This window comes from Symphalangus syndactylus, chromosome 5, assembly GCF_028878055.3.
Source record: "Symphalangus syndactylus isolate Jambi chromosome 5, NHGRI_mSymSyn1-v2.1_pri, whole genome shotgun sequence".
NCBI classification, from domain to species: domain Eukaryota; kingdom Metazoa; phylum Chordata; class Mammalia; order Primates; family Hylobatidae; genus Symphalangus; species Symphalangus syndactylus.
In genome coordinates this window covers 84,905,857-84,925,026 of record NC_072427.2, presented here as the reverse complement: position 1 = coordinate 84,925,026, position 19,170 = coordinate 84,905,857, and the positions used below count along the sequence as shown (strand labels likewise).

The 19,170-nt window shown below is 42.9% G+C and overlaps 1 protein-coding gene across 42 annotated transcripts in view; it reads left to right on the top strand.

Annotated features, from left to right (window-relative positions):
• The window catches only part of PCBP3 (poly(rC) binding protein 3), a 286,767-nt gene that overhangs the window by 105,029 nt on the left and 162,568 nt on the right, over window positions 1-19,170 (top strand). For 5 of the 42 annotated variants that reach the window (XM_055279975.2, XM_063640436.1, XM_055279974.2 and 2 more), the window contains one exon: window positions 5,901-5,936. The exons of the other annotated variants lie outside the window; for them this stretch is intronic. The gene's annotated coding sequence lies outside the window, so the exon portion shown is untranslated. The remainder of the gene's footprint in view (window positions 1-5,900; window positions 5,937-19,170) is intronic. 42 annotated transcript variants of the gene reach the window in all.

The following is a 19,170-nucleotide window of genomic DNA, read 5'->3' as shown; positions in this document are numbered from 1 at the left end:
AGGCCAGATTGAGCCAGCTTGAAGAGTCAGGGAGAGGGAGGGGTGAAGATGGCTGTGGAAAATGTTTGACTCTGAAAACTTGGGGTCTAGAAGGGAGGTGTTTGGGTTGCATCTTTAGTATGAGCTACTTGGTTATGTTTAAAGCCTGAAAATGGGTTAGTAGAGAAACTTTGAAAATTAAGAGACAGAGAGCACGTGGATGCTGCTAGACATTGGTCCCTGAGGAGTCAAGAGAGTGATTCAGAGGATGGAGAGGTGCTGTTTCCTGGGAATAGGGGTGTCCCCTCATCACCACAGCACCATTATCAGCTTAGAAAACCCATCTAGATGCTGTACCCCAGTATTTCCAGTCCCCGCAGTAATGTCTTTTATATTATTTTCCCTCCAGCACAGGATGTGGTCTTGGATCAGGTGTTGCACCTACTTGTTGTGTGTCTGTCATCTCTGTCAATCAGCAACATTTTCCACAGCCTTTCTGTCACTTTCATGATATTGATGTTTTGAAGAACAGTCTCTTTTAATAAGTAGATGTTTCCTCCTTTGGGGCGTGTCCAGGGACTCCTGTGATAGGATTCACTTGGGCACTCATGGCTGGTGCCTGCCTGCGTGGGATTGTGCTTCCTCAGGGCCTCACCTTGCCAGGTGCGGAGCAACCCTCTGCCCCCACCTTGGGATGTGAGGTTGCTGACTCAGTGCAGAGCTGTTTGGCTTCTCCTGACTTTGGTTACCACTCACGACTAATAAACCATCTGCAGGAAGCCCCTGGAAGACCATGCGGAAATCCTGCATCTTGTGACGTTTCCCCAGGACTTAGCCGTGGTTGGTTTCTGCCTTGACCCGTCTTTACCGTGATGGCTGTAAGTGGTGCTTGTGCCGCTCCCCTGGAGACTTGGCCACCTGCTGGGAGCAGACCCACCCCCCTTCTTCCTGGACTCCTGTGTCTTAATTCACCGCTGTCCTAGCGTCTCATTCATCACTGTCCTTGAGGATTTTGTGCTCAAATTCTCCTAGATTTGATCAGTGGGAGCCCACCAGGCCGATTCACAGCTCCTTCCCTCTTTCGTTCCCACCTTCCTTTCTCTTCCTGCTACCCTCTGCCTCATTTAAAGAAAGTTTCCTAACTTTTCCATATAATGTTTCAGACCCATCTTGTACCTAACCTACCCAGGCCTGGAGTCCACCAGATGTTTGAAGGGCTCTAGTTTTTGTAGTGTGAAAATGTTACCAAGGAACAGTATCGGGGTACAAGGTAGGCTTATTGCTGTCGGGTGTCTTTGCTTCTAACCCTGTTAGGGGTCAGAGCTGGGAAATATGTGCATGTACACATACACACCTCTGTGTAAGCATACATGCACGTAAGTGTGTGTGTGTGTATATATATGCACATATACGTGCATATATGTGCATGTATAAAACAGACAAGTCCCACAATGTCTTTTCTCTTCCTGTTATCCCCACCCCTTGTACATGACAGTGATGTTCTAAGGTGGTCTCTCACCAGCTCCTGGAGCCACTTCTGCACATCTCTTCCCAGCTCTGTGTTTAGTGACATCATACGGTAGGTTGGAAATCGCCCACAGTGGGAGGGTTTGCACATGGAAGGAAACTGGCAAACACTACAGGCCGGGTCCTGCCTCCCACCCCAGGAGCTGTTCGTTAAACGTTTGCTGGCATACCTCTAGGCAAACGCATTTTTACAATTAGCCCTCCATATGTATGTTTTCTGTTTCTCTTCGTTCTTCTTTCTCACCTAAAATATACTTAATGTATCTTGCTACATATGTTCTCTTTTTACTATTTTTATTGTAAACATATATAACATTACATTTGCTATTTAAGCTGTTTTTAAGTGTATAATTCAGTGGCATTAATTACATTCACAGTGCCATGCCACCATCTACATCTCCCTTTTTGTACTTTGTGTTTTCTGTTAAACAGCATCCCTGGAGTCGCTCTGTACCAGGGTGGAGTGATCGTCCTCATTCTTCCTTTTGCTTCCTCTGCTGCCCAGTGCTGCGTCCTCGTCTGGGTTTCATGATGGTGGGATGATGATGTAGTTTATGATATTTTGCAGTTACACACAGTGCAGTGGTGAATAGCCTTGTGCATTTGTATTTGTGTGTGACTGTATCTCCCGGAAAGGCCTTAGCGGGGTGATTGCTGGGTTCAGTGGCAGTGCTCAGCGCTCCTCCTACAGTTAGACAGTTGCAAATCCCCTTCAAGGGGTGGCCACCGCCCTCCATGACCACCACAGCCACACCATGGGGTCTGTTCTTCAGCTCATGACTTTTTGCTAAAGTGATGCCTGAACAGTGTAGCTCAGTGTAGTTTTAATTTGCATTTCTCTTCTTGTGAGTGAAGTAGAACACCTTTTCATATGTTTAAGGACATTTTTATGTCTCTTTTCATGTATTTTGTACATTTTTCTGTAGGGTTTTTGGTCTTTTTTTGTCCCCTCAATTTAAACATTTATTTATTTATTGGTATCTTAGAGGTATTATTTCTTTTCTTGTGGAATATGCTGCAAATATTTTTTTCCATTTAGTATTTCTGCCATATTTTCTCATGTCATTTTGCTATGCCAAAGATTTTTTTATTTTTATAGTCAAATTTATCTGTCTTTTATCTAGATTTTTAATTCACAATTAGAAAGCCTTTTTCTACACCCAGATTAAAGAGGAAATTACTCATGTTTTATTCTAGTACTTGTGTAGTTTAATTTTTATTAGTTTATTTTAATGAATTTTTCAATTGTTGATTTTTTTCTATGGGATGTTTATTTTTCCATTTCATTAATTTATGCTTTTATTTCTTCCTTTTTTTTTCCAGTTTATGTTTCTGTTCTTTTTCAAATTTATATTGGATGTTTGCTCATTGATATTCAGCTTTTTAAAAATATAGATAAGCATTTAAAGTTGTACATTTCCCTCAAAGTACAGCTTGTTGCAGTGCATAGATTTAGGTATATAAGTACTTTTATTATCCTTAACTTATAAATGTTATCTTGTTTCTACTGTGACTCCTTTTTGGCTTATGAATTATTTAGAAGTATTTCTCAATTCCAAATGCACAGAGCTTTAAAAATCATGTAAAAATATACATTTATATTTATATATAAATAATTTTAAGTATTTTAGTTTCTAAGTTCACTGCATTGTGGACCAGGTGATCTCTGTGTTTGCAGTCAAAGGACGGCTCACACATGGTCAAGTATTATAAATGTCCTGTGTATCTGACAGTGGAATCTATTCTACAATTTTGAGTGTACGCTTTCTGTGTATGGCCATTAAGTGAAGCTTAATAATCTTGTCTTTTCTGTCCTCATAGATATTTTTCTCTGTGGCATCGTCCTGTAATCTCAGCATTTTGGGAGGCTGAAGATGAGAGGGTTGCTTGAGGCCAGGAGTTCGAGACAAACCTAGGCAACATGGCAACCCCGTCTCTCCAAAAATTAAAAAAAAAAAAAAAAAATTAGCTGAGCATGGTGGTGTGCACCTGTAGTCCTAGCTACTCAAGAGGATCCTTGAGCCCAGGAGGTCGAGGCTGTAGTGAGTTATGATTATACCACTGCATGACAGCCTGGGTGACAGAGCAAGACCGTCTCCAAAAAAAAAAAAAAAAAAAAAAAAAAAAAAAAAAAGATGTTTCTCCAACTGATACATCAGTCACTATGACAGTTGTGTTCAAATATGCTGGTATGATTGGATTAATAGATTTGCCTATTTTCTTACATTTCTGTTCATTTCTGCTCTTAGGTCTATGTAAGTTTAGGATTGTTGTAGTATCTTGCTAATAAATTGAACCTTTTAATCTTTATGTAATGTAGTCTATCCTGATAATGCTTTTTGCTTTAAAGCAAATTTTGTCTGATGTATTTGCCTAGTATATATTTTTCTTTCCCCTTTTTTCAGTATCTCTGTATCTGAGTGTTTTAGTGAATCTTTTAAAATGGGATGTAATGGATTTTTGTTTTATCCTCCCTGACAATCTTTGCCTTTTAAAGACTAGAACATTTACTTTACTTTCATTTATTTTAATTACTATAATTTGGACTCCATTCTACCATCTTATTTTGGACTTTCTATTTAGCTCAACTTTCTTATTTTTTCTTTCTTCCCTTCTTTTGATTGACAGATGACTGTTTTCCTCATCAGTTTTCTCATTCACTATGTAATTTAGGTTTCTCTTATTTTTGTGTTTGTCTTATATGTATGCTTAATTTATCAAGGTCCAGAATTAATTAGTACTCTGTCCACATTTCAGAGAATGCAGGAGTCTCACAGTGCTCACCTCTGATTATTCTCTCCTGACTTGAATGGCATTTTCATTCTCAACTGTTGTATTTTTAATATTGTGCAGCTTTCTCCATCATTTTATACACTGGTGCCTGTTTAGATTTACTCATATCTCACCACATTCGTTACTATTTGTTTCCACTTGTACCACAGATAATGTCTCTTCTAAAATGCATCGTGGTGAGAATGTGGGTAAAAAACTATTTTTAACTGAAACCTTCTACCTTCTTTTTTTCGAAACCTGTATTTTATTTTTAATTTTTAATAGGTAAAATGTATTTTGCTTATTAAGTCATTCTGAAATTGTTTTACCCAAGACTGCTTTCCAAAATTAAATTTTAATGGAAAAATATTGGCATGTGGCATAGAAAAAGCTCGGACTACAAGTTTAGGAGTAGTGATGAGTCTTTGTTCAACCTATATATAATATTATCATAGTGAAAATGGTTATGATAAGAATAGTTCAAGTACCCAGTAAAAAATTAATGCTGAAAAACCAAGAAAACTTTTAAATTATGTCCTGGAAATCTAAGGTATTGACGTATTTGTTGTATCTTTGCCAGTACAGTTTTTTTTATTTTGGTGATTAATCTTAGTGGCTCGTTTCTTTTGCTTTGGTTATTTAAATTAGGCCTGCTAACCTACCCAAATCTGCTGGTGTGTCTATTTGTGACCACCAGAAATTATCTCAGATTTTCAGCAGCATTTAAAAAATATTTCCTGTTGATAAAGCTAGAAAACAGCTAGAAAATATTAGTGTTTTAAATTTAGCATGACACCTTGTATCTTCTCACGGCCACATAAAGACTTAAATGCTAATTGCCTGTGTATCCCACATTAGAGTTTAGTAGAGAGGTTGAAAATCTAGTAACAGAGAAACTAATACTAGCTCCTGCTCCTCTGGGTTGAAGTTCTGGGTGGAAGATTATTTTCTTAGAGCATGGAAGAGATTTTATTCTACTGTCTTTGGCTTCCATTGCTGTTGAGAAGCCATCTTTCAATTTAAATAATACTCAGTTCAAGGAATTTCTTTTAAAATTCTGGTTACTTTTAAGATCTTCCCTATGTCTCTGGTGTTTTACAGTTTTACCGTGATGTATTTAGGTGTAGATTTCTTGTATTTATCTTGCTTGGGATTGTTCTTGGTATCTTTTTTAACATCAAGTATATTGAGATATAATTTATATAGTAGAAAATTCACCCTTTTAAGGATACAGTTTTACGAGTTTCGACAAATATATGCAGATATTAGCTATCAACACAATCATATTATATATAGAATATTTTCATCAGCTCAAAGTTCCCTCATGACCCTTCTGAAGCCCCTGACAGTCGCTGATCTGTTTAACTGCAGCTCTGCCTTTCTCAGAATGTGGAATCATACAGCATGTGACATTTTGACTCTGCTTTATCCCTTGCCCATGATACTTCTGAGATGCATTCATATTGTTGCTGAGTAATTTTTGATAAATATGCCACAATTTGTACATCCATTCACCTATTGATAGAAATTTGGAAATTTACAGTTTTAGAGATTATGAATAAATCTGCTATGAACTTTCTTGTATCGGTCTTTATGTGGATGTATGTTTTCATTTTTCATAGGTAAATACCTAGGAGTGGGCTTTTCTAGATCACATGGTAAGTGTGTGTTTAATTTTGTAAGAAACTCCCAACGAACACATTGTCCCAAGTTGCTGCACCAGTCAGTGTACATTCCCACAAGCAGTGCGTGAGAGTTCCTGTTGCTTGTGAAATAAATGGGCAGCATTCGGTGTTGTCAGCTTTTAAAATTTTCTCCTTTCTAGTGGGCATGTAATGGTATCACATTATAGTTTTAATTTGCATTTTCCTGGTGACATGTGATACAGAACCTTCCTCCCATGCTTTTTGCCATCTGTATGTCTTCTGTGGCAAAGTGTCTGTTCATACGTTTTGCCCATTAAAATTAAAACATTTGGCCGGGCGCGGTGGCTCACGCTTGTAATCCCAGCACTTTGGGAGGCCGAGGCAGGCGGATCACGAGGTCAGGAGATCGAGACCACGGTGAAACCCCGTCTCTACTAAAAATACAAAAAAAATTAGCCGGGCGTGGTGGCGGGCGCCTGTAGTCCCAGCTACTCGGAGAGGCTGAGGCAGGAGAATGGCGTGAACCTGGGAGGCAGAGCTTGCAGTGAGCCGAGATCGAGCCACTGCACTCCAGCCTGGGTGACAGAGCGAGACTCCGTCTCAAAAAAAAAAAAAAAAATTAAAACATTTTATATTGTTTGTTTTCTTATTGTTGATTTGTGAGGGTTTGTTATATACTATGAATACTAGTCATTTATCAGATATGTATTTTTCAAATGTTTTCTCCTAAAGTATGCCTTGAATTTTTATTTTCTTAGTGTCTTTAAAGAAACGGAAGTGTTTAATCTCGGTAAAGTAAAATTTGTAATTTTTTGTCTTTTATGGTTTGTATTTCCTGTGTCCTAAGAATTCTGCACATTCCTAAGATCTCAAAGATTATCTCCTGTTTTCTCCTAGAAATTATATAGTCTTAGGTCTTTTAATTAGGTCTCTGATCTATTCCCCATCCCCCACCCATGTTGAGCCAGTTTAAAAATATATAGTGCAAGATTAGAGTTGAGGTTCACTTTCCCCCAGGGATGTACATTTCTTTGAGCATTGTTTGTTCAGAGATCTGTTATTTTCTTCATTGGTCATCTTTGCTCTTTCACCAGGCAGCCATCTGTGCTGGCATCTGTCTGGACTCTGTATTCCAGTTCACTGCACTCCATTCCTGTCTTCTCACTGGCACCAAAGTGTTCTGTTTACTGTAGCTTTATAATAAGTCTTGAAATCAGGTACAGTGAGTCCTCTAATGTAGGTCTTTTTCAAAATTGTTTTTCCTATAAAGTCCTTTGCTTTGATTCTAAAATATAAATTTTCTACAAAAAAAGACCACTGAGATTTTGATTGAGATAGTGTTGGATCTGCAGAACAATTTGGGGAGAATTTGCATGTTTTTAAAACTTTTATTTCCATTTTCTCTTGTTTGTATTAAGATATAATTCACACACCATAGACTTCAGTGGTTTTTAGTATATTCACTAGTGTGTGCAGCCATTATCACTATCACCACCCGTAAAACAACCCCAGGAACAGTCACTCCCCACTCCTCCTTCCTCCTTTCTGTTCCTATGGATTTGCCTACTCTGAAGTTTTGTATTAATGGAATCATACAACATGTGGCTTTTGATGTCTGATTTCTTTCACTCAGCATATTTTCAAAGTTTATCCATGTTATGGTATGTATTAGTACTTTATTCCTTTTTATGGCTGAATAATATTCCATTGTATGGTTGGACCACATTTTGTTTATCCATTATAGTTGATGGGTATTTAGTTCGTTTATACTTTTTGGGTATTTAGTTTGTTTACACTTTTTGGCTATTATGAATAATGCTTCTGCAAACATTCCTGTACAAGTTTTTTATATGGACATATATTTTAACTTAGCTTGAGTTTACATGTAGAAGTAGAATTGTAGTGTCATATCTTAACTGTATGTTTACCTTTTTGAGAAGATGCCAAGGGGTTTTTCACAGATGCTATACCATTCGACATTCCCACCTACATGTGTGAGCATTCCAGTTTCCACACATCCTTGTCAACACCCATCTTCTATTTCTTCATGGTACAGCTATCCAAGTGGGCCTGAAGGACTATCGCACTGTGGTATTGATTAGCATTTCCCAAGTAACTAGTGATGTGGAACATCTTTTCTTGTGCTTATTGGCCATTTGTATATCTTCTTTGGAAAAATGTCTATTCAAGTTTTTTGCCTACTTTTAAATTGTTTGTTCTTTTTATTGTTGAGTTGTAGGTTTTTAAAAAATATATATTCTGGATACTAGACACTTTTCAGAGATAAGATTACTATATGTTTCCTTTAGTAGGTTGTCTTTTCATTTTCTTGGTAGTACCTTTTGACAAACAAAAGTTTTTAATTGCAGTGAAGTTCACTTTACCTATTTTTTCTTTGGTTGTGTGCAGTTAAGGTCATAGCTAAGAACCTACTGGCTTATCTGAGGTTATGGAGATGTACACTGGTGTTTCCCTCTAAGAAGTTTGTAGTCTTAGCTCTTACATTTAGGTCTTTGGCCCATTTTCAATTAATTTTTGTCTGTGGTATGAAGTTGGGGTCCAGAGTCATTCTTTTGCATGGGGATATTCAGTAGTCACAGCACTCCATATTTAAAAAGACGATTATTTTCCTGTGGAATGGTCTTAAGTATTCTAGTCAGAAATCATTTAACCATAGGTGGGAGGGTTTATTTCTGGATTCTCAATTCTAACCCATTGGTTTATATATATTCTTTTTTTTTTTTTTTTTTTTGAGACAGAGTCTCACTCTGTAGCCCAAGCTGAGGTGCAGTGGTGCGATCTCAGCTCACTGCAACCTCCACCTCCAGGGCTCAACTGATTCTTGTGCCTCTCAGCCTCCCGAGTAGCTGGGATTACAGGCGTGCACCACCATGCCCAGCTAATTTTTTGTATTTTAGTAGAGACGGGGTTTCACCATGTTGCCCAGGGTGGTCTCGAACTCGTGAGTTCAGGCAATCTGCCCGCTTTGGCCTCCCAAAGTGGCATGAGCCACCATGCCTGGCTAGTCTATGTATATTCTTAAGTCAGTACTACGTTTTGGATCCTGGAGATTTATAGGTTTTGAAATTGACAAGGGTGAGTCTTCTAACTTAGTTCTTCTTTTCCGAAATTTTGACTATTTTTTTTGTCATTGTTGCGTTCCATGTGAATTTTAGGATCAGCTTGCCATTTCAATAAATAATGGCAGATCTGACAGTGATTGCCTTGAATCTGTAGATACATTTGGGGAGTATTGCCATGACAACAATATGAAGTCTTTCAGTCAGGAACATGAGATGGCTTTATGTTTATTTAGCCCCTCTGTGATTTCTTTCAACATGTTTTACAGTTTTCACAGTGCAAGTCTTGCATCTTTGTTGAACTTATTCCTAAGTATTTTTTGCTTTTCCATGCTATTATAAATGTAATTGTTTATTTTATTTTGGGTTTTTCTTGGCTAGTGTATATAATAAATATAACTCATTTTTATATATTGATCTCGTATCTTGCAATCTTACTAAACTTGTTTTGTAGCTCTAATTATTTTTTTTACAGATTCTAACCCACAGGCTCTTTATTTCTTTTACTTCTCTTATAGTACTTACTGGGATCCCCGGTGGGATGTTGATTAAAGATGGTGAGAATGGACACCTTTGTCTTGTTTCTGCTCTTGGGGGAAGCATCTGGTTTCTCACCTTAAGTATGATGATAGCTTTTTATCAGGTTAAGGAATTTGCTGAAAATTTTTATCATGAATGCTAGTTGAATTTTGTTACATATTTTATCTACATCAATTAAAAAATGTATGGTTTTTCATTTTTAATCTATATAATGGCAAATTACTTTGAATTTTGATTGTTGAACGAAGGTTTCCAAGTTAAATCCTACTAAGTTACGATGTGTTACAGTAAAGGGATTTTGTTAAGAATTTGTGCATCTATATTCATAGGGGATTTGGGTTTGTAGTTTTCTTTCCTTGAAGTGGCTTTGTATAGGTCTGCTGTTAAGATAAATTTGACCTCATAAAATGAATTGGGAAGGATTTCCTCCTTTTCTGTTTTCAGGAGTTTGTGTGAAGTCGTTTTATCTTTCTTAATTGTTTATTAGAATTTGCCATTAAAGCAATTTGGGCCTGGAGTTTTTTGTTGTTGTTGTTGGAGGGTTTTTAAACTGTGAATTCAGTTTCTTTAATTGTTATAAGATTTTTTTCTGTGTGGATCTGAGTCTTTGTTTGATATCATCCAGAACAGCTTCTGCTAATATTCCATGTTTTTTATCTTGTCAAATATCATCTCTGCCGCATTATTTTTCTCTTCTTTGGAAACCTCAGTTACATTATGTCAGACGTTCTTACTCTGTACTTCTCATCATTTATTTTCATATTCACCTTCCTTCTGTGGTTTTTACTGTAATCCACAGTAGACAGACAGAATGCAGCCCAGAGGGACAAAGAGATATAAACTATTCAAGAGAAGATTTCAGACATGGTGAGACATGGGCAAGTTATAACATATAATTCACTGGTTTTCCAGGAAGAGAAGTGGGGACAATGGAGTAAAAGTAACATTTGGAATAATGGTTAACAGTTTTCTAGGGTGCGTGAAAGCCACCAATCTACAGTTTCAAGAACTCTAACAAATACCAGCCTGGTGAAATGAAGTCTATATTTAGACATATCATGGTGAAACTCTGGAACACCAAAGACAAGTACAAGATCTTAACAGAGAGAAAAGACATTGCCTTCAAAGAAGCAACATTAAGGCTGACATGGCTTCTTACTGGCACCAGTGGAAAGGAGAAGATAGCTGGATAATATCTAACATGCTGAGAGAAAAGAACTGACATTCTATTAGGTTGGTGCAAAAGTAACTGCAGTTTTTGCCATTAACCCGCAATTACTTTTGCACTAAGTGATATACTTAATATATCTTTCAGGTATGATAGAAAAATAAATACATTTTTATACAAACACAAGTGGAGGTAATTTGATCCCTATAGGACTTTATTAAAAGCATTTCTGTTTTTCTAGAGACAGGGTCTCACCACGTTGCCCAGACTGGAGTTCAGTGGCTACTCACAGGCATGATCACAGTGCACCACAGCCTCGAACTCCTGGGCTCAGTCCACTCTCCTGCCTCAGCCTCCTGAGCACCTGGACTACAGGCATGCACCACTATGCCTGGCTACTAAAGGCATTTCTAAAGGACCTATTTCAGGAGGAGAGAAGGTTGTCTTCTATGGAAAGTCCAAGCTCTAAGAAGGGATTATAAACAAAGTTGTATGCATGTGAGTGAATTGAACAGGCTTGAGGCAGGTGTCTCCTGGGCTAAACCACAAATGGCAGAACTAAAATAATTGACTCCAAGGTCATGTCAGCGGGAAGGGAATGGGATTAAAGAGTTTTAAGGTCCTGGGATTGCGTGGGTGGAGTGTGGGGACATTAGGCTTTGATAAGTTATGTAATTAAGTTTAGAGTAAAAAGAAAAAAATGTATAATGGGGAGAAAAATCCTAAAGAAGGCAAGAGAGGATACTTGAACACAGAAAGATGAGAAAAGTAGAAAACACAACATAAAATAGTAAATAAATCCAATATATTGGAAATGTCTAAAATATTGGTGGGCTAGATGATTTAAAAGTTCCATTGAGGCCGGGCGTGGTGGCTCATGCCTGTAATCCCAGCACTTTGGGAGGCCGAGGTGGGGCGGATCACTTGAGGTCAGGAGTTCGAGACCAGCCTGGCCAACATGGTGAAACCCTGTCTCTACTAAAAATATAAAAATTAGCCTGGCATGGTGGTGGGTGCCTGTAATCCCAGTTACTCAGGAGGCTGAGGCAGGAGAATTGCTTGAACCTGGGAGGCGGAGGTTTCCGTGAGCTGAGATTGCGCCATTGCACTCCAGAGAGCAAGACTCCATCTCAAAAAAAAAAAAAAAAAAAAAAAAGTTGCGTGGAAAGAGCTGCCCATCAGAACTCCACTGTCTTTTAGCACACAGTGTTGCCACGTTGAGGGCTCTCTCCTCAGCCCTGGATTTTCTGAACTTAAGCAGGACATCGTTCCTTGGGTCCTTTCACTCTGAAGACTTATTTCGTCAGCCCGGGGAATTTTATTCTGTCGCCTTTTTGAATGCTGTTTTCTTTCTTTCCACTCCATGGTCATTCCTTCTGGACCTCTTTGGATCTTTGTTACCGTCTCTTTTTCCCTCACTTGCATTCTGGAGAGTGCCTCGGTTTCATCTTGTCGCTGTCTCTTTGCTCGCAAGCTGTGTCCATTTTACTCCTAGGTTCACATATTAGGTTTTTATTTTGACAACATTTTTCCTTCTCAGGGTGTCTACTTGCCTCTCTTGCCTGGACAGAGCATGTGATGGTCACCTTGGACGTGTAAACTAGCGCTTGCCACTTGCTTTGTATGTTCTCAGATGACCGTCCCTCCTTCCAGTCTGGCGTCTCTCTTTCATCACATTGGCTTTCCTCAAATACTGTTTCTTTGTTAGTCAGTGAGGTTTGTGTTTCCAGAATGCCTCTTGGCCTTTCTGTGGGTGTGGTTGGTCTCTGGGAGGACAGTAGCTGAGCCGCGGGATGCTTGTCCTGTGGACCTGAGTGTCCTGGGCCTTGAGGGTGCAGTGACTGCCTGAGGCGCTGGCCCTCCCTTCTCCTCTCTGCCAGTCTTGACCTGGAGCAGATACCACCACTGCCACCGCAACCAGGGAGGATGTCGGAAGGCCCAGCTGCCCAGCACAGCTCCCGTTATCCTGATAGCATCTTGTAACTGGTCTGTCTCTGTGCGACTCCTCCGTGGAATGCATTGTCATTCCTAACACAGGCTCACGCATTGTGTATTCTGTTTTCTTTGCAATTGTTTCTCCGTCAATTTCATCTGCCGCCTTTCTTTATTTTCTATTGCTGTGTAACCAATGCAAAACTGAGTGGATTAAAACAACAAATATGTATTATCTAAGAGATTTTATGAGTCCAGAATTCAGGGGTACCTTTCATGGGTGGGTCTGGCTTGGGGTCTCTCTTGAGGCTGCACACCAGCTGGACAGCCCACTTCCAGGGTGATCTCGCAGGGCAAGGGCAGGAGGCCTCAGCCCAGCACCTTGTGGCCTCCCCACAGGGCTGCGTGCATGTCTGTGGGATTGCCATTCACTTTTCCTGAGCAGGCGATTGGAGAGAGAGAGAGAGAGAGAGAGAGAGCAAGGAGGGGTCATGGGGCCGGCATGTCCCAGTCTCGGGTGTTACACCCTGTCTCTTCTGCCACACTATGTTCTTTCCATGTGCGTTACCAAGTCAGTCCTCTCTTAAGGGAGGGTAATTGTGCTTCACCTTTTTCTTTTCTTTTCTTTTTTTTTTTTTTTTTTTGAGACAGAGTCTCACTCTGTCACCCAGGCTGGAGTGCAGTGGCATGATCTTGGCTCAACCTTGCAACTTCTGCCTCCTGGGTTTAGGCGATTCTCCTGAGTAGCTGGGATTACAGGCGCCCACCACCACACCCGGCTAACTTTTTTGTATTTTATTATTTTTAGTAGAGGCAGGGTTTCTCAGTGTTGGCCAGGCTGGTCTCCAGCTCCTGACCTCAAGTGATCTACCTGCCCCAGCCTCCCAAACTGCCGGGATTACAAGAGTGAGCTACCACGCCCGGCCTGTGCTCTGCCTTTTTAAGAGAGATGTATCCAACAATTTGTGGGCATTTTCTCAAACCACGTCACTCTCATTGAGGACTTCTCGGATTTTCCACGTTCGCCTTGTAGGTAAGGCTAGCAGCAACCCTTCCAGGGGGTCATGTGAGCCGTGGCTTTTCTGTCTCATCACTTTTGTGGTTACTTTCATTGCCTTTTCTTTTAGGATAGGTTTTCTCTAGGTAATTTAACTTAAAGGGACAGTACGCATCCACATCTTCCTTGCTGCTTGCTTAGGATTGAGGTTGACACATACCTCTTAGAAGGCCGGATGTTTGGTCACCGGAGCAGCAGTGCTCAGCGACTCTCCAGAGGTGCCCCCTCTGGCTTTCCGTTCAGTCAGTTGAGCCGCACAAGCAGCAGTGGCGCTGCCCCTACATGAGGCATGCTTTGCAGGGCTGAGGTTTTGCAGTTCCCACCATTGAGGGCTGTAACATTTCTCTATTTCTGGCTTAGAAGATGTGTAGGATGATAATTATTTATTCAGCATTCATTCCGCTCACGCTGTGCTCTGACCGCACAGCAGGCTCTGCGTGTGGTGCTGGCACAGTCTCAAGACTCGGCTTCTCAGCTATAGGGCTCAAGGTGCAGTGGAGAAGGTACGAAGGGGCTGCCCGCGGATGGATTTGTTCCCTTTGCCTTTCATTGTTGCTCCTCTCACTCTCTTCTCCTAAACTCGGTGTAGAGGAGCATCCTCAGGAGAAACAGGAAGAGGCAAAGTTCACTGAAAAGTTTTTTTGGGGTTGAACGCCTGTAGGATAAGAATAGCAGAGGGCACCCCCAAACGAGATGCAGCCGTGGTGGAGCATCAGGATCGTCTGCCTGCCCCCACCAGTGTGGTCCGGGAGCAGGGAGGTGGCAGAGCCAGAGCCGCACTCTCCCCGCGGGTCTCCCGTGTTGCTCGCTGGCGGTTGGTTTCATCAGTGCCCTGGTGAGTGTCGCTGGTTGCACGTGGTCACTGCCCACACAGAGCAAATTCTCAGGCAGGCCCCTTTCCTCTCTCTCCCTGGAGGCTGCTTCATAGCACTCCCTCTGTTTGCCCTTGGCCGTGGGAACCTCTAGGTTGATCACTGGGTCGTTTGATCTGCTTTTAGTTAGCCTTGATTTTTGTCTGCATTAAACAATTAATTGAGCTTCTAATAATACAGTGTTTTGAATATCATACATGGCTTTTCCTGTTGAAACATCTGCAGAAAAAAAATAGCTTTATTATTTGTGAGTGAAGCTGTCTAGCTCCTCCCATTTGTTCTTAGTGAGGTAATTGCTTTTGTAATAGAAAGTTTATCTTTCTTTTTTTTTCTTTTTCTTTTTTTTTTTTGTTTTTGAGATGAAGTTTCACTCTTGTTGCCTGGGCTGGAGTGCAATGGCGCAATCTCAGCTCACTAAAACCTCCACCTCCCGGGTTCTAGCGATTCTCCTGCCTCAGCCTCCCAAGTAGCTGGGGTTACAGGCATGTGCCACCATGCCCAGCTAATTATGTATTTTTAGTAGAAATGGGGTTTCTCCATGTTGGCCAGGCTGGTCTCGAACTCCCGACCTCAGGCAGTCTACCCGCCTCGGCCTCCCAAAGTGCTGGGATTACAGGCATGAGCCACCGTGCCCAGCCAGTAATACAGAGTTTCTTGAATTCAACAATTGTGCTATAGCAAAACAAGCTGGCTGTGTATTAGTTAACACGTCAAGTGAGGGGTGCTGCATGTTCTGACCCTATTTCTGACCACTTCCGTTAATCCTGCTGCCCACCATGGAGCCTCTCTCAGAAACTTCAGCTGCAGGCTGAAGGCAGGGGGCTTGCAGAAAAGCTTTTGCTGCAGTTTTCTGGAAGGTGGGCAGGCAGATGTGCTTAGGAGTACACCTGGGGTACATGGAGTCAGCCAGCTCAAGAATGTTTTCAAGCTTTTAATTTAAAACAAATCACAGAATGTAAAAAATAGCTTTATAATGTTAGTTTTCCATTTACCACATTCTGGCAAGGGAAAGAGTGGTGCCATCGTCTGTGTGTTTGCTAAGTGATAATTATAAGCATGGAGACAGATGTGCGCTTCCTGGGAACGGGCGGGGGCTATGCCAGAGATGCTTTGCTCTTGGAAGGGAGGAGGTCTGGGAGTTTGGCTACAGAGCCTTGGAGCTGGACAGGAAGGATCAGTGGTGGAGGCCTTGGGTGGGCCATGGGGCCTGGGCCAGCCCGTGGCGAGACGTGGACTCGCTGCTGTCCATGTGTACAGCCCATAGAATGGACACCTGCTGGTGTGTGTGCAGAGGGCATGGGTGTGCCTGAAACGGCATGGTGCAGGGTCAGAGGGCAACTGCTGAGTTGGGGATGGTGCCCTTTAGGGGAAGGTAGGGGTAGACAGAGAGGCATGAGCAGATATCCCTGCGGACTTGGGTGACTGGGCACCAGGGTGACCCTCCAGGGGTGCCAGGATGTCTGTGGTGAGAGGAGAGGGTGGCCAGGCTGGGGCCTGGGAAACCTTTCGCAGAGCACCATCTGCATCATCAGGTTGGGGCGGGCATTGGCCAGATGAAAACAGGTGAGGTAATCAGACTTTTTGTTTCATAAAAATTATGGTCCTGAAGTGAAGTTGGTAGAAACAACAAGTTAAATAGGAGGACAGCTCAAATAGAGAAAACCCCTCAGTCACACCAAGTCAGCAGCTGCAGTGAGGAGCTGCAAATGTGCTCTCCCGGTGGGCTGGGCCTGCTAGACCCCAGGGTGTGCGCTGCCCCTCCCCGTGGGGCTCCTGAGACTGGTGAGGGCACCGAGGACGGTGCCATGCTGGTCCTGGGAGGATTTGCCAGTGCGGCTCTTCCGTTGTCTGCCTTCCTGAGGGGTCGGGGTCTTGTCTCCTGGCTCCTGCCTCCTGGCTGGTCCCTAAGAGGCCCCTCATGTCCAGACATCGGCTTCAGTTTAGGGCTATGGGGACTTCCTTGGAGACGACTGTTCTCTGGAGTAACTGTGGATGATGCTGATAAGAAAATACAGAAACAAATCATTCCTCCTGAGTAAGCACTGGCGATGCGCTTCCTTCATGTTCCTGAGAACGAGGAGGGCTCAGATTTTGTTCAGTCTCATAATTGTGCTGAAAAATAATGTATTCAAGTGGACGCCTTCAGAAGTCTCCTGGAGCCTGGAAGGATGAGTGCAGTAACGTTAATGGTCAGTGATGTTGGATGTGGGCTACTGTGCCTTTTAAATGTGGAAATGTTGGCATATTTAAAGCAGCATTTTCTCCCATGGTCTTGTCTCCTGTGAGACTGACGTGGGTCCATACAACATCGTCATCCACGGCTTCACAGTCCCAGGCTGAGGATGTAGGGAGCAGCGGCATTGACCAGCCGTCCTTAGTGAGCCGCTGCCCTGCAGACGGGCCGCTGGAGTGGCTGGCCACGCCTTTGATGTGTTGCTGTGCCTCACATGACTTTCTCTTCCTCAGATACCACCAGCTATGGACCAGATTGTGCCCCCAAGTTCACGTGTTGAAGCCCAAACCCCTAGTGTGACTGCTTTTGGAGTTGGGGCCCTTGGGAGGTGATTAAGGTTACTGAGGTCATAAGGGCGGGCCCGAATTTGACAGGACTATGGCCTTGTAAGAGGAGGAAGGGATGCCAGAGCTGTCTCTCTCTGCACCCATGTGAGGACACAGCAGGGAGGCAGCCATCTGCAAAAATGAGGAAGAGCACCGGCACCAGATTCCAACCCAGCCAGCACCCTCATCTCCATTTCCAGCTTCTGTGGAAGCCCCCAGTCTGTGGTGTTCTGTTATGGCAGCTGAGCAGATGAAAGCACTTTTTACCTCACGGTTACACTTTTGGGAAAGCAGCCCGCAGTTGGCCTGCGTGAGCACAGGCCCGAGCAGATGCCCACAGATGTCCCCGTCACTCATTGGTCATTGAAAAGGCTGGAGGGAAGACGCCGATTTCCTCTCAACAGGGAAAGGTGTAGCTGCCAGGACTCTGCCTATCCTGAGAGTCTCCTTTCTCCCTTAGGGCTTCATAGCCAGTTAACTTGTGGATTATTTAGAGCTTTTTCTTTCTTTCTTTAAAAAAAGAAAAAAAACAAATGAGAAAGCCAACATAATCAACAACAACAACAAGAGTGGTATCATTACTGTGTGTCAGACACTGACTAGAAACATGTCCACTTTCACACACACACTCACTCACTAACACGGTACTCAGTTTTGACCCTGACAGCAGCTCTGTGAGGGGTCACTCCCCTCCCCCCTTTTAGTTGAGGCATAATTCACATAACATAAACTGTGCCATTTTCAAGTGTATAACTGAGTGGCATTGAGCACAGTCTGCATGCTATGCAGCCACCACGTCTGCCTACTTCCAGAACATTCTCATCCCCCCCAAAGTAAAGCCCTGTGCCTATTAAGCAGTCCCTCCCAATCCCCCCTTTCCCCAGCCCCTGGCAGCCACTAGTCTAATTTCTGTCTACAGATTTGCCCATGCTGGGTATCTAATATAAATGGAACCACACAGTGTCTGGCTTCTTTCACTTGTATCCTGTTTTTGAGGTTTATCTGCGTCGTCTAGCATGTGTCAGAATTTCATTCCTTTTTATGGCTGAATCATGTTCTGTCGTATGAATATACCACATCCACTTATTGGTTAGTGACATTGGTTTTTTCCTGCCTTTCGACTATTGTGAATAGTACCGCCATGAACATTCTTTTACAAGTTTTTGTTTGACACCTCTTTTCAGTTCCTTAGGGGTGGACCTGGGGGACATGTAGAGACTCTGTGTTAACTGATTGAGGAACCACCAGACTGTTTTCCACAGCAGCTGCACTGCACTGTTTTGCCTTCTTGAGGTGGCACTTTTTTATCCCCATTTTAAGAAATGGGGCATGGGGAGGTAAAAGGACTTGCCCAGGGTAGGACAGCCCTTCGTGGTGAGGCAGCTCTGTGCTGGTCAGTCGGGAGGCCATGGCAGGGTCCCTGCTCCTGCTCCGGTGCTCATGTCAGGCCCCAGGCCCCTGCAGGTGGTGCCCTAGAGGGCACTGACAGGCTGTCAGGGAGGAGGGGGCCTATGCTGGTCCTGAGCAGGCAGAGGGAGGGCTGTCAGAGGGGCAGGCAGTGTGAGCAAGGGCACAGATACTGCTGGTGTTTAGTGAGCTCTAGCAGGTTTGTTTTTTGCTTGATTGTTTGAGAAGGATGCCTGTAGTTTTAGGACCAGTGCAGATACCCACGTTGGCCAAAGGCCATGGTGCCAGTGTCCTTGCTGCCATGATGCACCAGCTTCTGTCCTGCAGGTGGCTGGCTGCTTCCCTCCCAGCTGCACTGGGGCACACACTGTGGGGCAGTTGCCTTCTCACCCTTTGGCGGGGAGAGCCTGGGCTGTGGGGCGCCTCTGTGTGCAGCCGCCGTGGTGCCTGCTGAGGCCTAGCCCTGCGTGGGCCTTTGCTGATGCTCCGTGCGTGGGTGGCAATGAGCCACCCTCACGTTTCTCAGCGAAAGCACTTGGACAAGATGAAGGTTTCCAGCACTGTGAGACTCTCACGTCTGTTATATTGTGTTATACTTGGCTTTGGTTTTGCTTACAGTAAATTCCTGAAG